A 15,183-nucleotide genomic window follows, 5' to 3' on the forward strand; every position below is an offset into this window, starting at 1 on the left:
GGAATGATACCTTGATTACCATAGGAACCACTGAAGGTTTAAAGGCTGAGGAGGAACGGCTCTGGTCAAGTTCTAGGAAAGTTTGTCTTGGTGTTGTGTGCATGGTGAGCAGTGTAGATGGGAGACAGTGGTGGCTGGAACCAGGGCTTCAGCAGTAGAGATGGTAAGAAACACCAGAACGTAGAGCAGGCTGGAGACACAGCTACCAGGTTCAGTGAACAGATTCATGTGTGATTTCTCTCCTGCCGTTGCTGGAACGGACGGCACCAGGAAGAGTGTGATTCTCTCCAGCCATTGGATTGACGGCACCGGGAAGAGTGTGATTCTCTCCAGCCATTGGATGGACAGCAGGAAGAGTGTGATTCTCTCCAGCCATTGGATGGATGGCAGGAAGAGTGTGATTCTCTCCTGCCATTGGATGGACGGCAGCAGGAAGAGTGTGATTCTCTCCAGCCATTGCTGGGGTGGACGTCAGGAAGAGTGTGATTCTCTCCAGCCATTGCTGGGGTGGACGTCAGGAAGAGTGTGATTCTCTCCAGCCATTGCTGGGGTGGACGTCAGGAAGAGTGTGATTCTCTCCAGCCATTGCTGGGGTGGACGTCAGGAAGAGTGTGATTCTCTCCAGCCGTTGGATGGATGGCAGCAGGAAGAGTGTGATTCTCTCCAGCCGTTGGATGGACAGCACCGTGAAGAGTGTGAGTCTCTCCAGCTGTTGCTCCAGTTTTAGCTCTGGCAACGAGCTAAAACTGTGCTCCTGACTCAGGGTTCTGAGGCACTGAAGGAAGACCAAGGGGGAAGAATGGCCGTTTCAAGACTGGCGACCAAACACATCAATTAGTTCTACCGTGCCAAGGGAGAACCCACGGAACCCACCAGGTACAAAGTGGCTGCCACTGTCCTCCCCACTTTAGAATCTCCCCCAAGATCTCTTTAGTTGCCCACCTCAACTGGAAAGTCTCAAGAAGGAGGATTCTGGGAAATGTAGTTCAGTCTAGGAGGGCAAGGCAGGAAGGATCTGAAGCCATGTGGATGCCTGGGAGCTGCCGAGCGAGTGGCGGGTCAGAGCTCAGGAAGGAGGACAAAGCTGAAGGGAGCGTCTGGTAGTAACTGTGGAGTCATGGTGTCAGACGCCATGGCGGGGCATAGGATCATCTGAGGAAGGAATCTGAAAACAAAACACAGCCCTGAGATACTTCAGCGTTTAGAGGTCTGTCTGAGCAGGAGGGGCAAGTAAAGGAGGACAGGAAGAGACCAGGCAGGGGTGAGGAAAACCAGGCAAGGATGACTAGAAGTCTAGAAAAGGGGGGAGCTGGGGCTGGAGAGATGCTCAGTGGTTAAGAGTGCTGCCTGGGGGCTGGAAATATGGCTCAGCGGTTAAGAGCACTGACTGTTCTTCCAGAGGTCCTGAGTTCAATTCCCAGCAACCACATGGTGGCTCACAACCACCTTGAATGAGATTTGGTGCCCTCTGCTGGCATGCAGGCAGAAGGCTGTATACACAATAATATATATATATATATATATATATATATGTATAAAAGAGTGCTGCCTGCTCTTGCAGAGGACCTAGGTTTGAATGCCAGCACCCGCATGGCAGCTCACAGGCTTCTGTAACTCCAGTTCCAAGGGATCTGATGCCCTCTTCTGGTCTCTGCGGGCACTGCATGCAAGCAAAGCATCCATAAAAATAGGAGGGGCGGGAGGGAGAGGGTCACCATCCTGTAGACCTCTGAGGCCTTCAGAAGGATACAGGTGTGTCACAGTGATGATCCATCCAAAGGTGATATACAAGTGCCAAGAGAAGCACCGAGAACAGGCCTGAAAGGACCAGTCCCCATCTGTCCCTGAGTTATTGAGGCAGGTGGACCATCAGGTCAGGTGGGCTTGGGGTGCTTGCGATGAATGAGCAGGGGCTTGCCTGCCTCTGAACGGTTTCAAGAACCACTCCAAAGTCTTAAATCCCTAACAACAACCCACACAGGGGCCTCTCAGCCTCCTATACACACTAAGAATAGCCCGCTTGGCTGCCGTTGGCCTGAAATTCTTGCTTATAACATTAAAACAGTTGGCCACTATTTCAGGCTGACACTCCCTTCTACAAACGAGAGAAGTGCTGCCGCTCACTGGAAGTGTTCTCACTTATTTGCTGTTGGCAGAGGAACGTGTCAGAACCTGGACTGTAAGTCAAAGTGTTTGCTGAGAGGAATCACTTTGGTCCTCTGCCTGTGGGAGAATCTTGCTTTGGTGGCTTGGGGGCAGGCAAAAGCTGCAGGAAAGAACTTAAAAAAGGAAAAGAAAAAACCAACTTGCAGTTTATTTAGCTTCAGAGTCATCTAGACAGCTCCCAGAGAGCTTTTTAGATAGAAGACATCTTCCCTGAGGAAGAGAGAAAAGCTGGAACTCTTGCAGAGGCTGTTTCTAGAGACAGGGGCCACCCACCCAGCCTCCTGGATCAATAAGTCATTTGCATGGGTTTTGGAAAGTCAATTTAACTTTTACACTTCCAAATCATTCAGAAATGTTGGGTTGGGTTTTGTTTTGTTTTTGAAAGATTTTCAGAATAGCTGCTTCAAGATTGGTGACCAATGACTAATTCAGATAGATCTGTTCTATGACACCCAGGGCTGCTAGAGGAGGGAACCTGAGGACCAGTTACTCAAAGCTTCCACTGTGCCTTCTGTGGGCTCCTTCCTAAAAACAATAAAATAAAAAGTTTGTCTCACAACTCTCATACGATTATCTACTGAGCACTTTCCTTGACCCGGAATTCAACTTTTTTCCTTCTGGAAAGAAATTAAAACACATTTTAGAGGCCCTGTGTCAGTTTTCCAATGCTACTGTAACAAATCACTACCTATATGGTGACTTCACACAGTCATAGCATCCTCCTTTGGGTTTGGAAGTCAGAGGTCTGGCCAAGGGGCGACGTCTAATTTCTTCCAGATGCTGCCTGACACCATCCTTCAGATGTGTCTCCCTCTGAACCTAGCTCCCATCAGTCCTTTTTCTCTAACTCTCTCTTCTTTCTCTAGGACTCTTTTGACTGTCCAGGGTGTTTGCAGCCACGCCAGGATGAATGTTCCATTCCCAAGTCCTTACCCTCATCCACAATGTCCATTTTGCTCTGCAGTGCCCACAGAGGATGGAAATTGGAATGAGATGGTGTCGTTGGGCATTCCTAAGTCTATGGCAACTCCTACACGTTGTGTGGGACCTTGACATAGCCTACTGTAGCCAAGGGACAAGTTGGTGGACTCTGAGTGCAGAGTGACAAAGGCTCACTGTGGAGTGCTGTGATTGGTGACTGTATTTGGTACAAAGCTCGGAGTTCCTAGCCGGGGGCTGTTAGTGGGTGTCAAGGCAGCAGTGTGTGCATCATCTGAAGCTACCCAGGCCTCTCAAGACGATGATCACTCTCTGCATGTGTTGGGTTAGTGGGCACTAGTGGGTTGTCCTGATGGTGATTCAAAAGGCCGAGGCATGGCCCGTCGGCCCACCGACTGACTTGGCCTGCCAAGGTCTCCGAGGAAAGGAATACGGAGCTGGCAAATGCCTACAAAACCACGTTCTGTAGACAAGGCGCAGTGGTTAGCTGTGACTCGGGTCAAGGGCCCGGCCAGCTCCCTTGCCTCCAAGACCCTGTCTCCTCCTGCCTGGATGAAGTAGGGTGGTGGGCTGGCATCCGTGGAGAGCTGGGAGAAGGGTGGGGTGGGGTGGGCGGGGGTGGCGTGGGGGGGTACTGCGGCGGCCTAATGAACACAGAATGTTGTTCTCACTTCATGCGTCCCTCTGCATCTGACATGGCAGGTGTGTAGAGGAAGAATGGTGTGTGAATCGATTCGGAGATCAGTGACACGGCAGCGAGCCAGGCCGCGCCCCGAGCCATTGATCGCCTCCAAATCAATTCGCACACCGCTCCCTCTTAGGTCACCTGCCATTTCAGGCAGGGACAGGGACGGTGAAGTGAGAAGGAGTCATTCCGAGAAGTCTGGGGACCCTCTCTCAAGAACGTGGGGGGGTCAGCCTTCGGTGCCCTCCCCACCGCAGCCTTTGGAGGAGACGGTGCTCCCCAGCCCGAGGATCCTCTCTGCTTTCCTGGCCTCAGGCCGTGGAGAGAGGCTGAAGGCTATAGTGTAGGAACGGGGCCATTCTGAAAATCCATCAGTCTTGAGCTCACCTCTGGGGTTTGGGCTGCCACCGTCAGATCCTGAGAGCTATTTCAGAAAACCCAAATTGCCAATAGTAATAATCTCTCCGCCGCGGGACTGGTTTCCATTTGTGCCTCTCAATGCACTTCACAATTAATTCTCACCAACCTCTGCCTCCCCCGAGCCAGCAGCCCAAGGGGAACCCAAGGCGAGGCTTGGAAACATCATGGCTGCCCATGGAGAGGATAAAGGACTCCCCGCTGGGAAGAGGAGGCAAGAGGGCCAAAGACTCCCTCTAGGAGCCCATGGCGACCTCATGTGGGTACTTCAACAACAGACACTGGTCAGGATCTGCTACGTGTCCCTAATCTCACAAGTGGTGTCCATTACAAGTGCAGCCAGCCCTCTGTGTCCGCGGGTTCTGCATCTATGGAGTCAACTAGCTGTGGATTGAAAAGAGTTTAAAAGTTGTGTCTCTACCAGACAGACTTTCCCCTTGTCATTATTTCCTAAAGGCTACCACGTAATACTCACTTACAAAGCCTTCACATTGTCTTGGGTATCAAAAGTAATCTTGATATGAATTATGGTACTGGGAAGAGTATGCAAATGCTACACATTTTCTATGAGACTTCCTTGAACCAATTCCCGCTCATTTTGAGGGACAATTTTGTTTTTCTCCTAACAAAGACAAAATTTTTTCTGTTCTGTAGATGGATGCTTAGCTGTGCCAAATCACGCAAGCAAGCTCACCTGGCAGGGTTTCTCTGAGGTTTTATTCCCTGTACAAAGGAGTCCACCGCTTCATCCTGAGCCCTGGACAGTTGTGTGCGTTTGTGCACATATGTGCAGGTGCTTGCAGAGGCCAGAAGAGGGCGCCTGGCATCCTGGAGCTGGAGCTGCAGACAGTTGTGAGCTGCCCAGTGTGGGTGCTCGGGACTGAACTTGAGTTCTCTGGATGAGCAGTACAATCTCCTAACAGCTGAGCTGTCCCCAGTCCCCAGGAACGATTGCATTCCAGTTGGCTGGGCAGATTTTCTTAGGGAGTGAGCTACTTACTGCTAGTGTTTTCTTTAGTGTGTGTCGCATTGGAAGCCTAACCATGGACACTCAAGGCGGGTCCAAGGAAGACCTCAAGGCAGGAGCAGAGACCATGGAAGGGTTATACCTGCCCTAAGTTCTAAAGAGGAAACAGGAAAACCAGTTAACTTGTTCATGTCGTTCCTGGTTATGTCTACCTAGCGTTCCTTCACTTGGGGGTGGGGGTGGTGGGAGGAACATGCCCTTGCCAGGCTGCCCAGCCTCTCCTGCTCATCTTAAGGAACACACTGGAGATGTAGGACCAGAATCACGTCTGGGGACAAAACCATGGTAGAACAGCCTTAACTTGCCTGCTTCCCAAATCAGACCCTATGTGTCAAGCAGGGGGACAAATGTGTTTCTAAATCTGCACCATGCAGACCACACGTGTATATGTCATCTATACACTCCTGTCTTCTCAGCCTGAGGCCATGGGTTCTGGGCCTGCCGCATTCTCTCTCCCGAGTGAGGCTTTTCCCAGGCTCTGTCTCTTCTGCCCTCAGGATCCAAGCTCTTCCCTCTGAGTGTGTAATCCAGTTTCCGTTAGGACTAGGACAGATGTGGCTCCTAAGGTAGCCATACCGTCCACATTTCTTGCAGCCCAACTACAGGGATACTGTCCATGTTTCAATATTTCCTAGGCCTCAGTAGGTTCCAGGGAAACAACAGAAAGTTGTTTTTAAAGTTCAGTCAATGCCAACACAATGACAGACACCTTCCTTGTCCTGGGGCAATCACAGAGAGGTGACGGTGTGGCCCCTGCCTGTAGGATCTCTGCTGGCCCAGTGTGTATGCCGTGTCTAGATGTGACGCCTCGGCGCCATGAAGGACCCTTCTCTTGAAATGCCCTGTTCTGCACATATGATCCACGGTTCTAAGGACTGACGATACTTTAATGTGCTTATTCTTAGCGCGAGGACGCTGAGTGCATCGGTTGGAATGGTGTCCACCCGTGCTGGAGGGCAGAGTCGCCCTATAGAGAAGGCAGGTGAGGGCAGAGGGTGAAAGGTTTGAGGTACAGACACATTTTCTACCCTTCCCGAAGCTTTGCCTGCTGCACAGGTCTAGAAGCTAGAAAAACTTCTTAGTGTCCCTTAAATACAGCTTAACTTCATTTCTGTAACTGGTCATACTGTCCTTGTCCCCAGAGGGCGGAGCCTCGACATTTTCACTTCACATATGCCTCAGACATATTTTTTTATTTTAAATAGCAAATACTTTAGTTTGAGAACTGTGTGTGTAGCCGTGGTACAAATGGTCCTAAGAGCTGAGAGACACTCCCGTCCCCGTGTTCTAGACAGTTTCCATAGGTCTTCAGGTGGTACTGGGATCGGGTGCTTTTATGATGTCTCTGAGGAATCCCATGAGGAGTCAAGCAATGTTAGCAAGTGCTTTCAGTTCTTCATCATACATAGACAAGTATGTCCATTTCCTCCTTTTTCTTCTGTATCCGGCTCAGTGTCCTTTGTTAGAAGTACTTCCATATTTACACAACACATAATACACATACTATAAGGCGTCTTTACAGCCAATGCAGTAGTCACCACGATGACACCAACGTCCTTGTGGTTCCGCGGGGCGGTTCATCCCGCCTTGCTACCGGCGCTGCAGTACCTACCTCTGGCCGCACGATGGCGCCCTCTTCATGCGGACTCAGACCACGGAGACCCGGCAGACAAAGGCGGGTGCCTGGTCTCCCGCCGGGGATGGAGGCGCCCCGGGTGGCCGTGGCCGCCGCTGCGTGCTGAGCTGGACAGCTGTCGCCTGAGCCTTTGTCCTGAGGTTCGCCCTGGTGCAAAGGATGAGGCGAGAAAACACCGGGCGCAGGCAGTGCTTAGCCAGGCATCCATCCACTTGTCCCCTCCATGCAAGTTTCTTTTTAGGGCAGAGGACTGTAAGCTCAACCCCCAAACGCCTGCCCTCCCTGGTCAGCTCTTAACGATGATGATGATGGTGGTGGTGGTGACGATACATCTCTGTAAATCTGCGCTGTCGATGTTTTTTTTCTGATCGTGGGGACAAGAGGAGACTGGAAGCTACTGGACTCCTGGCTCTGGATCCCCTCAGCAGGCAGGCTCTTCAGGGCCCAGGATGCCTAACTCTTCCCTCACCCCTGCTGACCAAGCAATGCAACAGAGCTTGCTGTGGTGATGGAATTGTCCTGTAGTTTCACTGTCCAAGAGGGTAACTACGAGCCGCGCGTGGTTGTTGAGCCAAAGCAGAATTTAAGAAACCACAGTGGCTAGTGACCATTACTGTAGGCTACACCACTTTATGGGTTCAAGCCGATCTGAGCAGCTGAATTTGTCGTTTTGCTGTTAACAGTAAAGTTTTTAAAGATTCACGTAAGACATGAAGCATGGGACTGTCGCACCTGAAAATAAGCCCAGGCGCTGCTGGGAGAAGACGGGAACTCTCTCCATCTCTAAGTTCCGTGTTGTAAGGCAGCTGAAATGATTGTGTCCGGGGAGAGGAGTGTGGGTTTAGGGTTAGGTCACATGGGAAAATAGGGGGAAAGAGACAGGCCCTTATCAAGCCCCGCTGTTCTTGCAAACAGGAGTACCCCGTCATCAATCTATCTTTGGAGAATTTTCGGTGTGTAATCACCATCGTCTATTAAGTAGCTAAGTATACCCGTCCTACACACTGAGGCTCCTGAGAACAGCTTGTCAGAGCTTGGGATGTGTTCTTGAGGAGGCGGGCAGGATGGGCCTAGCTCCCGGGCTGTTGAAGCTCTTTGCCCTAAGGGAGCAAAGTATCTTATGCTGAGGTGGGGGAGGAGAATTCTGGGTAGAGGAATTGTGCCTTTGGAATTGCATTTCCTGGTTTGGAGAGTGTTAGGTGGCAAGCCTGTTCTGTAATTATCATCAGAGCAAAAGTTGAAACGAAATTCCAGGTTGCCAGCGGGATGCCCCAGCACCCTCTGGTGCCTCAGGGACTGCCTGCTCACCTGTCTCCAAGAATGCAAAGCACCCAGCAGCTCTGTTTATTTTTACTACAGATGAATGTGCATGTCTTTGGTAGGTCCCCTACCTAGTGCTTTGAATGCTTGTAATTAGCAATGCAATTATGAGATTATTTTCTGAAATCCAAGGTATATTCTGTGTTCTAATCTCCTAAGCAACATGTATGTCTTCATATGGAGGTGGGGTCGTTGGTGAGGAGGGCGCAAAGATGATGAAGACGCCCTGTAGAACCCTGAGGGTTCACTGTGCCCTTCACCTATTAGGAAGTATCCAGAAATAGATCTGTGGCCACTAATGGCTTATTTGAGGCATGGTCTCTTGAGGCATCCTGGCAGGACCCCTTGCCCATAGTAGGCATTGAACAAATGTTCAGTGAATTTCAAGTGACAAAGGAAAGTAGGCCACAATTCCACACACTAGCTGTCCTTCCGACTGTCCACCCTGTGTGTGTGTGTGAGTGTGTGTGTGAGAGTGTGTGTGAGAGTGTGTGTGAGTGAGTGTGTGTGAGTGTGTGGGGTGTGTGAGAGCAAGTGTGTGTGTGTGAGTGTGTTGTGAGTGTGTGAGTGTGAGTGTGTGAGTGTGTGAGTATGTTGTGTGTGTGAGTGTGTGTGTGAGTGTGTTGTGAGTGTGTGTGAGTGTGAGTGTGTGTGAGTGTGTGTGTGTCCTTTCCCTTCCCTGCCGCAGATAAGGAACAAGGGAGAAAATAGGTGAGGGCACCTAGAGCTGGGTCCAAACAAAAGAGGAAAGAGACTAAACAAACCCAGGGTTTTCTATTTTTACCTAAGCCAAGTAATCCCTTTGATTACATCTAATACCTGCCAAAACCCAGATGGTGTGCCCACCCATCTCCTGTGTGATAATGCCACATTGTGAAATCTACCCATTAATATTAATTGTCAGCCAGAGAAGCCGTCTGAACTACTAAAGCTTGAGACTGCCTCGAGACAGCAGGCCCTGCTTTGGCAGGGGTTTTAAAAGAATTCTCATGTGTTCACTCTCTACCTCATATATGAAGAATCTTAAATAATAGTACAAGGATGCTCTCTCATTTCAGCACATGGGCGCCTCTTGCTTCCCAGGTCTTAAGCCACTGTTCATTTGGGGTCTACACCTGCTGACATATTACCTTGAACTGCTGTGGGCTTGCCAGCAACGTGTAAGCACACACTGTTCACCATCAGAGAGAATCTGAACTCCCGGGAGCTGCTTGAATTGAATGTGCCCTAGCACGTGACGGTCGACTATTTTCTTTTTATTTTTCTGTTTCAGTAATTGACTTGGTAATCCTTGAAAAGCATCACACAAATCTCAGGGTTGTTTTGTTGTTGTTTTTCCAATTACTGTATGAGCATTCCTGAGGTAAACAAGGAGAGCAGAAGGGGCCCATGAAGACAGCTTGAGGTCAAAGCTAACACGCTGAATGGCATCTTAGTGAGAACTCCGGCAGGTCTCCCCTTGGCAATGTTTGATTTGGGCTGTGATCATCAAGCCGTCCAATCAGCCCCACAGCCTGATCTAGAATTCCAGATCACTGAGACTCTCAGCGCCTCAATGCTGCCCCACTCACTGCTCACGGAACTTTTTTTTTAAGCCACAAAATTTTAGGATCCATTTATGCCTGAAATAGATATGAAATTTAGAAGGTGTGAGATTGGGCTTTTCCTCTGGCGCCCCCCCCCGTTCCCCTGGATCATGCTACAGTTGCCTCCTGACACCCACTCTCACAGTCAACACCTTAAACTTTATGAGTAAATGTGGACTCCAGCCCACACGGCACTTTTGTTTTTGTCAGGCACACAGCATTTGTAAGATGAATAGTCCGTGCTCCTTGAGCAAGGGTGACACTTTTATCATGTCCAGTTTGATGTCCTGATCTGTGCAGACTGGCCGGACACACCAGACAGTGAAAACGGGAAACACTCTGTTCTTTTGGGTGCATAAATGAGTATTTACTCCCAAGTCTCGACAGTTCTTTTATTAGCAAATATTAATTTTAACTGAAAAAACCTAGAAGACCTTCCTGTGCAGCATGTTTAAATAGACATTGAGATCATTTTAAAAATACCTATTGGTATGTAAAGCATCCTTCCTTTGAAAAGAAGCAAACGGTGCCAGTGGCAGAAGCCAGTTTATACAGTTAAATATTTTGATTATTTAATTTATTGCCATTATTTCACAACATGTAAAAAAGCAATTGAATTGCGATTCTGTTCCCAGTCCTGGCCGACTCTACAGCTCTATTTATCTGCTTTCAGGTGAGGACTAGGCCAGCAAATGGCTTTCCCAGAGCAGAGGTGGGGCTGTTAGTGGGAGTTTCTATCCATCCAGAATGGGTGCCCGAAGGGCCCTTTGTGGAGCATGGGAGACGGGCATCACTGGTGCTGGGCAGCAGGAACCAGGAAGTGGCAGCCACCCACCCCACTCTGGTCTGCCTGCAGAAGTCCTGCAAACCATTTCTCAGTGCCTAGGCACTGGGTGTGTCTGAGGGCCACGTGTGCTGGGGGGGGGCTCCCTCCTCTGTCCTCTGCTTCTCTCACTGAAAGGTTGTGCTCCATGCAAAGATGGGGATACACTGTTCTACAGGCACCCAGAAGGCAGAGATTAGCACCTCCAAACTGAAGGTGAAGCGCAGGCCCATTTCTGCCTCCAGCACTTCCGCGCAAGCACCAGAAAGACCCAGATAGCTTGTAAGCACATCTATTCTTTGCACTCATCAGGGCGGGAGGTGTACAAGTCATTCTGTCAAACAGGCTCTTTCTCGGAGAGTTTACATGTCACTCGTGTGTTTTTAAATGACCCCAAGTCAGGGTGTTATTGGGTTTGAAATAATTTACTCACAGGGTCAGACGCTACCATCCTTGTGCCGTAGCTCTGAGCAGATGATTGTGATCAGTTTAGAGACCTTTGAAAACTGCCCTTAATTATAGCAATGGCGGTGTTCGCAGGACCCCATTCACATCAGGCAAGCAAGCATATCAGAAATGTTAGCAAAACAGACGAGCCAAGCACAGTAGAAGAGAGGAAAGGATGCTTCAGCCCAAAGGGGCATGCCAGGCTCCACACAGCCCCCAAGGCCACAATCCCAAGTCCTCCCAGAGTGCCCGACTTCGGATGTCCCTGTGATCAAGGCAAGACAATGGGGCACTTTAAACCTCTGCATGAACTAGCTTCTACCTTCCTTTTACTCTGTTCTACCTCAAAGGAATTTCTAGATACCTGCAAGCATCCCAGATAGCCTCCTAGGAGAGCTCTACGGTAAAAGTCAGTGCAGAACCCTCAGTAGCTCCCATTAAATATGTGTTTTCTAGGAACAGCCTATCTTGAGAAGAGCAGATCAGTCTGCAAAACAGGGTGGAAACTGATGTATTAGGGGTACCTGTGAGTCTGTGGAGGCTGCTTAAGCTTCACCTCCCCTCCCCCAGTGAAAATTCTTTCCCCTGTGGAAGTCGCCTACCTAGCTCAGGGCTAGAGCTATAGCCACCGGATGTCCTAAACACAGAGCCCAAGACACAAGGGGAAATGCCCTACATGTCTTGCCTGGTTTCCTATCTGCCTGCAGGTTCTGCTCTGGTAAGAACAGAACAGGACCTCTGTACTGATATCCCAGGGTGTCTTCCTTCCCCCTGTGGCCCTGGAGCTGCTCCTGCATTTCTGTAAGCAGCTGAGATCTCTTTGGTGTCCTATCTTCAGCAGGGGAAACCAAGTTTCCTTTTGCATGAGAGTAAAATTCAAAATAACTTAATCCCCCAAGTCAGGGAAACAAGCAGACAAGAAATAGACTTCTTCTGCAGCACTGCACAGGACCTTGGCAGGCTTTTATTGGCTAGAAGAAAGTTATTGAAAGTAATGTTTGGGGCAAACTCAACAAGCAATCCGACAGCCTGTTCACAGCTCCTCTTACCTTTGCAAGTGGAATGTTCTCTAATTTCTCCTTTGATTGTAAATAGAATTCTAGTTTTATTAAGCAGAAACACAGATTATTAATAAGTAAACCACTTGATGCCTGTAAAGCACTTTGAGGGTGAAAAGCCCCTAGTAAATGGCAAATATTATTATTTTTATTGCAAGCTAACGGGAGGAAACTAAGCTAATGAACGCTTACAGATCTCAGAGTAGTCATCACATTCAAATTGGCACACAGTGTAAACTATTAAACTTGTTTCTTAGATATAGAGTGTCCACATTTTAAGTTGATTCTTTTTAATTCTTGCCAAGGATGAAAAGCAACACTTATGGGTCCGTAATTTAAACAAGAGGAACTCAAGGGAGTAATCAGTTTTCATGTTTAACTAGACATTATCTATAAGATAAAACATTGGAAGCACGGGGGAAGGGGGGAGGGGGAGAGACCTAGACTGAAGAGTTAAGTTTTCAGCAAGACTGTGACTTTCTGTAAGTACCACTTCTCTTGAGTAGCAGCTACATTTAAGTAAAGTTCTAACCAGACAAAGTGGAGTTCGCTGCCCAGGGTTTAGACAAGAGGTTTTCTCAAGCTGTAATTCTTTTGCATTCTCCGTGATATCCTGGTAGATGTGTTATGTAAGTTGAATTAAATGTTTTCTCTCTGATGTTTGACTTAGGGACTTACATATAAAAATAAGCGAATTGCAATGGAGTGATCTGGAAGTCGACGTCTGATTTGTCTTTCACAGTATTTCTGTAAAGTCAGATGACCCATATTAGTGAAAGTGGACGCACTCTGTGCATGCATTCCGTAAATTTGCTAATGCTCATGTGGATATGTGTTTAAATAATTGGGAATCCACTTTTTTTTTGCTCCCTGTTGAGAGTTTTTTTAATTAATGAATTGATTGATTGATTATTTTAGACAGGCTCTCACTATGTATCCTTGGCGGGCCCAGAACTCGCTATAGAGACCAGGCTAACCTGAAACTCACAGAGATCCTTCTGCCTCTGTCTACTCAGTGCTGGGATTAAAGGTGCCGCCATCACGCCTGCCTAAGAGAATTTTCAATAACCAAAACAAACATTGGACAGAGGAACAGATAGCAGTGGTAAACATTGTAATAGAAACTATTTTGCAGAAATCTCACATAAATACGTCCTTCAGCTAAATCCTGTATGAAAAATTCATGAGTGTCTTGAGACTTTCTTCACTCAAAATGTCAAAGCAATCTTCACCCTCAGGAGAACGGAGGCTCTAGCCTGAGACCACTGAGAAGGTGCACTCTGAGGAGGAGAAGAGCTTGAGCTCCGTTTTCTTGTCTGCCCTCCTCCAACACATGCGCAGACAGCCAGTCAGTCTCAGCCCCACTCCTAGATGGCCCCATTGTGTTCCACGTCCAGGGCTGGGACCAAAGTCTCCTCCTGTTTAGACAAGACTCAGCCTGTAGTGGTTTCAGAGGGCAAGATACAAGTTTTAGTTTTCAAATTAGGGCCTTCGGAGTGGAATATTAGCAGACTCATGTTAAAACAACACTGGCAGCCTTTGCCAGAATACAGGACATTTCTCTAATTAGCAAAAGGCTCTCTGAAATGCATCATGGCATCCCATTTTTCAGACTATTTTCTGCAGAGCTGGAAGAGTGAAATGAACTCTTTGGAATGTCACACCTGAAGCCCCGGGAGAGGTGGCTCAGCATTTAGAAGCACTGGTTGCTATTCCAGAGGACCTGGGTGGGATCCGCAGCACCCACATCACGGCTCACAACCATCTATAACTTCAGTCCCAAGAGCTCCCTCTTCTGGTCTCTTCCATGCACATGGTACACAGACATAAATGTAGATAAAACACACAAACACGTTTTTAAAATAGAAAGGAAAAAAGCCCCCTAAGTTGTTTTCTTTGTCCCTGTAAAGACAGACTTTCATTTTTTTTTTTTTTTTTGGTTTTACGAGACAGGGTTTCTCTGTTTTGGAGGCTGTCGGTCCAGCCTGGCCTCGAACTCACAGAGATCCGCCTGCCTCTGCCTCCCGAGTGCTGGGATTAAAGGCGTGCACCACCAACGCCCAGCTGACAGACTTTCATTTTAAAGGGTTTTTTTAATTTACAAAACTTAGCTTTGTCCTTCCAGAAAATTCATTGAATGGACAATCTCAGTCATCATTCGATGTTAGAATATTTTTAAAACACACAGTTGTGTGTGTTATTCATCTTTTTTTTTCTTTTAAATGTGTGTTTTGGTTTAGTTTCCAAAAGAGAGTTTCGGGGAAAGGTTGTGTGTATGGTGAGTCTGATAAACATGGTTGTGTGGTTAAAGGCTGGATACCTTCAAATGTTTATTCTTAGAGGTAGAGTGGCCTCTTATGAATTTGGGTCTTAGCTTTCAGCAAATTGAGTCAAGAGAAGGCATGAAGGTTGGTAAAAACTTTTACACTGACATAAGGAAAAGCGAATTTCATTTCTAGACACAAAGATTTCAAAGACAGAAGCATTAAAAAAAATAGGGTTTATATAAGAAGACTCCAAAATTCAACCATCTGTGTATGTAAGCAGAGGCCACCGTCAGAGCCACCAACTTCAGTTATGAAGGAGGAAGCTGATGAGTACCCCCACTCCCTCCCACCCCCCCCCACCAGTAAGGTCTGAGTCAGTGCATTTGCATACGGCCCATTTCTGCAGATCGGCTGATGGAAAAACGGGTTGACTGGCAGAGAGCATCTTGCCCCGAGCCATTCTCCAAAGTGTTTCCAGGGTTCATTTTTCCAAAGAGCTCGTCACCTACCAACCCTCCTCCCAAACTTCATGTTTCTTGTCTCCTGTAGATTGGGCAGACAGCGAAGGATGGCATTCCGGGTCTAACCCCAAACTCGGGCCACCTCCCCTTCCCAAATGCTTTCCTCTGCTTCCCCCAGATCACCTGCAGTCCCCCTGGGGGGGGACCATGTGACCTTAAGGGCTCTGCTTTCACATTTTCTTTCCCAGCAGCACCCTCTGCTCTGGGTTCCTCTCTGATCTCGTCTATGCTGGGTTAAAACTAGCCAGAAACAGGTGTGCTCCTCCCCAGGGCTTTCATCCACAATGGACA

This window comes from Mesocricetus auratus, unplaced genomic scaffold (genome assembly GCF_017639785.1).
Source record: "Mesocricetus auratus isolate SY011 unplaced genomic scaffold, BCM_Maur_2.0 Super-Scaffold_100029, whole genome shotgun sequence".
Lineage (NCBI taxonomy): Eukaryota > Metazoa > Chordata > Mammalia > Rodentia > Cricetidae > Mesocricetus > Mesocricetus auratus.